General features: G+C 39.9%; 1 pseudogene; it reads left to right on the top strand.

Moving 5' to 3' along the window:
- The window catches only part of LOC105536568, a 122,466-nt pseudogene that overhangs the window by 109,034 nt on the left and 5,636 nt on the right, over positions 1–7,796 (top strand).

The following is a 7,796-nucleotide window of genomic DNA, read 5'->3' as shown; positions in this document are numbered from 1 at the left end:
AAAAAAAAAAAAAAAAAAAAAAAAAAAAAAAAAAAAAAAGAAAGAAAGAAAGAAAAAAAAGAAAAAAGAAATGTAAAAAATGAACAAAGCCTTTGAGAAACATGGGGTTATATAAGGAGACCAAATCTGTGGCTCATTGTTGTCTCTGAAGGGGAGAGAAAGTGAGCAACTTGGAAAACATATTTGAGGATATTATCCATGAAAATTTCCCCAATATCACTAAAGAGGTCGACATACAAACACAGGAAATTCAGAGAACCTCAATGAGATAGTATAAAAGACAACTGTCCTTAAGATACATATTTGAGGATCTTAGTTTCATTTATGTCATGAATCTCATTTATTGATTTGTGTATGTTGAACCAACCTTGAATCCCAGGAATAAAGCCTACTTGATTGCGGTGGATTCGCTTTTGATGTACTACTGAATTCAGTTTGCTAGTATTTTATTGAGGATTTTTGCATCTGTGTTCATCAAGGATATTGGCTTGAAGTTTCCTTTAGTGTTGTTGCGTCTCTGCCAAGCTTTAGCATCAGAATGATGCTGGTGGCCTCATAAAATGCGTTAGTTCTTCCTCTTCAGTTTTTTGGAATTGTTTCAGCAGTCTTGGTCCAAGCACTTCTTTATATGACTGGTAGAATTTAGATGTGAATTTGTCTAGTCCAAGGCTTTTTCTGGTTGGTCGGTTTTTTATTACTGATTCTGAAACTCAGTTTTTTTTTTTTTTTTTTTTTTCAGATGGAGTCTTGCTCTGTCACCCAGGCTGAAGTGCAGTGGCATAGTCTTGGCTCACTGAAACTTCCACCTTCCAGGTTCAAGCGATTCTCCTGCCTCAGCCTCCCACGTAGCTGAAATTACAGATGTGCACCACCACATCCAGCTAATTTTTTGTGTTTTTAGTAGAGACGAGGTTCACCATGTTGGCCAAGCTGGTCTGAAACTCAGTTTCATGTGCTCTTGAAAAGAATGTGTCTTCTACAGTTGTTGGGTGGGATGTTCTCTCAAGATCATTTAGGTGAAGTTGCTTTCTGGTATTCTTCTGTATCCTTACTGATTGTCTGTCTCCTTTATTGACTCCCAAGGCTGAATGGTGATGCGTCCAACTTCAACTGTAGATTAGTCTGTTTCTGTTTTAGATCATAACTCTTGTTTTGTATATTTTGAACCCTATTGTTAGGCACATGTATATTTAGGATTGTTATGTCTTCTTGATGAAAGGACCCCTTTATCATTATGTAACGTTTCTTCTTATCTCTGGGAACATTCCTCATTCTGAAGTTCTGAACTCTATTTGTGGTAATATGAATACAGCCTTCACAGCTCTATTTTCACTAGTATTTGTTTGATACATCTTTTTCTCAGCTTTTACATTGAGATGTACAGACCATTTGCATTAAAGTAATTGTTAATAGGGTTGAATTTACACCTACCATCAAGTTACTTATTTCTCTTTGTCCCATTTAAACTTTGTTCCTTTTTTCATCTTTTTCTGCCTTCATTTGGGTTAAGTGTTTTTATGATTGCCTTTTATTTCCACCATTTACTTATGAGTTTAATTAATTTTTAACGGTTTTAGTGTTTTCCTCGATGTTTACAATTATACATCTTTGATGTTTCACATTCCACCTTGAAATGATACTATTCTACCTTGAAAGGATACTATTCTATAAGAACCTTACATCCTTGTGCTTCTAGTTCCTCCCTCCCAAAATGTTGTGCTATTGCTCTCTCTAACAGAGATCTATAACATCCACTCTGTTATAGATCTCACAATACATTAACTGCATGACCATTAACGGAATGGTCAGTTGCGTTTTAAAGTGATTATGAATACACATATTTTAAATATTTCCTTCTTAATTTATTTTACCATTTCTGGTGCTCCTCATCTTTTGGGGTAGATCTCAATTTCCATCTGTTGTCAGATTCTTTCTGTGAAAAACAATCTTTAGCATTTCGTGTAGCACAGATCTGCTGCTGCTGAAGTCTTTCAGATTTTGCGTGTCAGAAGAAGTCTTTATTTTGCCTTCAGTTTTTAAAATAATTTTGCCACGTATAGATACTAGGTTGAGAGTTTCATGCCTTGCTTTAATGATGATATTCCATTATCTTCTGTTTTAAATGGTTTCTGACCAGAAATCTGGCACTTCTTCCTGTGTATTCAATAGTTCCTTTTTCTCTGCCTGCCTTTAAGATTTTCTTATCTTTGATTTTCAACAATTTGACTATGATGTGTTTATTACTAATTTTTTGTTTTTATTCCACTTGAGGTTTACTGAGCTCATTGGATTTGTAGATTGTTGATTTTCATTGTCTTTGTAAAATTCATAGCCATTATCTGTTCAAATAGTTCTTTTTTCACTTATCTCTGTATTTTCCTTTTTGGACTCTAAGTACCCCAGTGTTAGAACAATGTTGTTTCATAAATCCTATAAGCTTGTTCTGCTTTTTTCTTTTTTCAGTAACTATTTTTCTTTCTTTTTGTGTTGGTTTTGATAAGTTCTAGTAACATATGTCCAAGTTTATGGATTATTTTGTCAGTTGTGTCTAGTTGACTTCTCAGCCCATTGAGTGAATTCTTCATCTCTGATATCACGATTTTCTTCCTAGCATTTTCATGTTACTCTTTTCTGTAGTTTCCATCTCTTTGCTGAAATTCTCCACCTATCCATGCATACTGTCCACTATTACCACAAAATCCTTTAACATATTAATGTAAGTATTGTACAGTTCAAATCTGATAGTTGTCAGATGGAGTCTTCTCTGAGTCTGGCTCTCTTGATTGCTTTATTATTCAATAGTGTCTTTTTCCCCTCTTGGATTTTTGGTGTGCCCTGTCATTCTTTAATCAAAACTAGACATTATAAATGGAAGAACAGTAGAGATTGCAGTAAGTATTATTTATACTTTGAAATGGTCACCCTCCTTCTCTTGCAAATAAATGTTGTGGGTAACTGACTCAATGTAGTCACTAGTTGAGCTGAATTTGGGATTTTGTGATTGCTACTTTTACCTTAAGTGCACTAAGGGTTTAAATTCCTCCAGTGATGGGCTACTATTAATATCTTTTGCTTAGAGTGGGGCCTGGGAGGTTGAAGAGTTTTCTCAGTGTTCCTAATCGATTCTGAGATTTCAGCAGTCACTGCATGCCTGCACTACAGAGGAGATAGCTTCATGCCCACAAACTAACCCCACAGATACTCTGCTGTTTCTTATTACTGAATGCTCAGCTTTTGGTGAATGAAGGCAAATGCAGTATCTCTGGGAACAACTTCAGTCTTAGGCAAGCTGTGTACAACTAGACATTGAAAGGAGAGATTTCTCAGTGTTCTTGCCCCTGCTTCTCATGGAACTTGTATCTGTGGGGAGTTTAAAGAGGAAGAGTAGTAGACTTCTGCTTTGTTGCAATGCAAAATGCTGGGCACTAGAAAAGTCCCCATCTCTCCACCAACAGAATAAGATCTGGGCCCCTACCCATTCTTGAGAAGCAAAGGGTGGTTGCCTACAGTCTTAGAGGCAGGACCGTTTCCTGACCTGTCCTCCAGAAGCTGAAAGAATTTGGTCTTGTAGGAACAGTGATATAGAAAAAATTTTGAGGGTTTCATGTCTGCCCCGCAAGACAGCCAGTCACCACCTACAGCGTGCACAGCCTGATACATGGCACTCTGGTCTCCTGCCTTGTTCTCATGAACACCCAGAAAAGGGCTATGCAAAAGAGTATGTGCGTGAGAACCATTACGACTGATAGGCACTCTCATCTGTTCTATGGTGTCCAGGTTTTAAAGAAAATCACTCTAAGAACTCCTTAAGGTTCTAGAATGCTACGAATCTATTGTTGGTTTTTTTTTCTTTTGGCATTTCCCTCTGCCTGCTAATATAGAAAAGAGCATAGTTAGCATTCTCAGGGAACTCTGTCCTGTTTCTGTCACAGATTTCTTTCCATGCTTCTCTGTTCTAGAAATTACTCAACTTGAATTGTTCTCTTTGAATTTCAGCACTGACGGAGCAAAGCCCTGGGGTCCAGGACTGCTACCATGGTGATGGACAGAGTTACTGAGCCTCATTCTCCACCACTGTCACAGGAAGGACATGTCAGTCTTGGTCCTCTTTGATACCATACCAGCATCAGAGGACCACAGAATACTACCCAAATGGGTATATCTTTGAGTTTTACCCTAAGAGAAACAGCAGCCCACTTAAATTTCTCTTGGAAGAGCCATGCTTCCAGCTAACATTTTAAGACCAAATTTCTCTCTGACCCAGGATGTTGGGTAGAATGTCTCGAGCTTCTTTCTTTTTTTTTCTTTTTTCTGAGACAGTGTCTCACTCTGTCGCTCAGGTTGGAGTGCAGTAGCGCGATCTTGGGTCACTGCAAGCTCTGCCTCCTGGGTTCATGCCATTCTCCTGCCTTAGCCTCCCGAGTAGCTGGGACTACAGGCGCCCACCACCATGCCTGGCTAATTTTTTGTATTTTTAGTAGAGACGAGGTTTCACCGTGTTAGCCAGGATGATCTAGATCTCCTGACCTTGTGATCTGCCTGCTTCGGCCTCCCAAAGTGCTGGGATTACAAGCGTGAGCCACCCGCACCTGGCCTCAGGCTTCTTTCTTTGGGCACAGGGTCTGAGAGGAGAGAAATCTCAGGCTGGCTTTCTTTCCTAATAGTTTACAGAAGGAGGAGACTGGTGAGGTCCCGTGACCAGAAAGCTCAGGAGAACACATGACCACATGCTTAGAAACAGTATCATTCTACAACGCCCACTAAACACCAATGTGATTGTTTAACAAGGGAATTCTGTCATTCTAGTCTCCAGGCCCTGAAGTGAAGGTTGTGTTTGCCATTCTCACCTTGGGTCCCAAGTAAAGGATATCTATATCGACATCCAGATCTTCCAATCAGTTTCTCCTCTAACCTGTACAAACACACTGGGTCCCGAGCACAAGGTGTTTGAAGAGCTATGTGTTGCCAGCACTTGAGGAGCAAAAGTAGGAAGGCAGCTGAGAGTTAGGAAATATAGAGATTCTGAAGAGTTACACATGCAGGAAGATGGACAGAAACCCAGTTCTGACCATGCCAGCCTTTCTACCATGAAGGATTAACAAATACATGGGAAAAGTGTTTTCACAGGTTAGACAATAGACATGATAGGCCTAAGAGAATTGAGAAAGGGAATCAAAGGAGATCAACCCCATCATTAGCCTGGCATCCTTCTGGAGACCCTTGTTGGACTAAAGGGCAAGGAGATGGAGCCAAAGCCGACCATGGCAGTCTCGCTGAACTGAGGAGAGAGACTGAAGTTTGCAATGCTTCAGGCAGCTGAGGTGTTCCAGGCTAGCTAAGAATGAGAACGGATTTGTGGAGAAAGGAGCTCCAGGAATACGCATAGAAGCCTCCTCAAGAGTTTGGCTAAACAGAAAGCTGCGTATGCACAGGGAGAGGTTCCACAAAGAAAGGAGGATAAAGGACAGCTACTGGGAAAAGAACAACTGCAGGGGAACCATGAGCTTAATGGAGATGCCAGAGCTCACATAGCACTGGGGGATATTTGGGTTCTGACCACTGTGAGGGAGACACCTCAGTGAACATCTTGGGCATTCATTAGAAACCAAAGAAAACCATATTTTGGGAGTAGGATCATTATATTCCTAGGGTAAAGGCAACTCCAGAAACACTCAAGCAAACCTTTTTCCAAGCAAGTCTAAAGGATCCAAATGATCTCCAAGTAAATTAACTGCCTTCCAGAAGAAAACTCAACCCTCCTTAGAGTTAAGGAACAAAGTCTAGTTGCTCATTTATATGGTTTTTCTACAATGTGTGACCTCAATTAAAAATTTACTAGACACACAAGAAGCATTTGGTGTGATCCATAACCAGGAGAAAAATCACTCAACACAAACGGACCCAGCAATGATAGAAATGATGGCATTGGCAAAAATATTTAAAATGCACCTATGAGAACTATGTTCAGGGATATAAGGAAAACCTGACCATGAGAGAAACAATTGCAGAATATCAAGAGAAAGAAAAAGAATTAAAGAGCCAAATAGAAATTAAAGAACTGAGAAAAGGCAATCTCTAATGAAGAATTCACTGGATGGCCTTATCATCACTTTAGACATTACAATAGGAAAAGTGAACTAGAAAATAATTAAATAGAAACTAGACAAACCACAGGAAAGACACACACACTCACACACACATACACACAAAGACTGAACCAACTAATCAGCAGAGCCTCAAGGACATCTATAAAAACATCCAAACATTTCATATACATGTTAAGCACGTCACAGAAGGAGAGCAAAGAGATATTGTGACGGAAATTATACTTGAAGCCATGATGGCTGACAACTTTCCAAATATCCAGAAAACAAGAAACTTACAGAGTCAAGAAGCTCAGTGACTCAGATATACAATTCTAAAGAGCAAAACTCTGTACTCTACTGGGGGACATCATAGTTAAATTGTCCCAGTTCAAAGCTAAGAAGAAAAGTCATTTCCAGAAGCCAGAGGAAGGAAAGATCCTTTAACGTAGAGGAGCTACGACCGAAAAAAAAGGGCTGATGCCATCTCGTCAGCAACAATGCAAGCCAGAAACCATGGAATAACATCTTTAAAGTGACGAAATAGAAACAAAAGATCAACCTAGAACACTGTATCCAGAAAAAAAAAAATCCCTTGAAAATGAATATATACTAAGGAATATTCTGTACCTCCCCAAAACAAACAAACAAAAATCTAAAAGCCTGTCTGATTGGCAGTTTCCCATAAGAAAAGGTGTTAAGGACCAGGCACATTGGCTCACACCTGTAATCCTAGCATTTTGGGAGGCCAAGGTGGGTGGATCCCTTGAGATCAGGTGTTCAAGACGAGCCTGGCTAACAGTGTGAAACCCCATCTCTACTAAAAATACAAAAAAAAAAATAGCTGGGTGTGGTGGTGCATGCAGGTAATCCCAGCTACTCTGGAGGGTGAGGCAGGAGAATCACTTGAACCCTGGAGGCAGAGGTTGCAGTGAGCCAAAATCGCCAAGATCGCACCACTGCACTCCAGCGTGGGCAACAAAGCAAGATTCCCTCTCAACAGAAAAAGAAAGAAAAGGTGTTAAAGTTAGGCACAGTAGCTCACGCCTGTAATCCTAGCATTTTGAGAGGTCTAGGCGGGTGGATCACCTGAGATCAGGAGTTCGAGACCAGCCTGTCCAGCATGGTGGAACCCCATCCCTACTAAAAATACAAAAAATTAGTTGGTCGTGGTGACACATGCCTGTAATCCCAGCTACCCAAGAGGCCAAGGCAGGAGTATCGCTGGAACCTGGGAGGTGCAGACTGCAGTGAGCTGAGATCGCGGCACTGCACTCCAGCCTGGGTGACAGAGTGAGACTCTGTCTCAAAAAAAAAGAAAAAGAAAAGATGTTAAAGAAAGCTATGTAGGTAGAAGGAATATAATACTAGGTAAAAACCTTAATCCACACTATGTAATGAAGAAGCCTGGAAATCGCAAATGTCAAATTCAATGTAAAAGATTGTATTCATCTAATTTATTACTGTCTTTGACAGATCGACTCATTGAAGTCGATGATGTCATCCATGATGTTAGGTAATTTAAATGTGGGGTTATGTGGTTGAATGCAGTAGGTCCAAGAGGGATATTGTGAGTCCTAGAGCCACCACCATCATTAAAACATAGAGGAATAGATAATAATTAGACTATTCCATTATCCAAAAGAATAAAGGAAAGGAAGAGTACAAAATAAAGAAGATGAGGTCCAGGCAGAAAATGCATAGCATCCTGAC

The sequence above is a fragment of the Mandrillus leucophaeus genome, unplaced genomic scaffold (assembly GCF_000951045.1).
Source record: "Mandrillus leucophaeus isolate KB7577 unplaced genomic scaffold, Mleu.le_1.0 Scaffold160, whole genome shotgun sequence".
NCBI classification, from domain to species: Eukaryota; Metazoa; Chordata; class Mammalia; order Primates; family Cercopithecidae; genus Mandrillus; species Mandrillus leucophaeus.
Note: the sequence above shows the minus strand (reverse complement) of the source record. Positions and strands in the feature narration are given on the sequence as shown.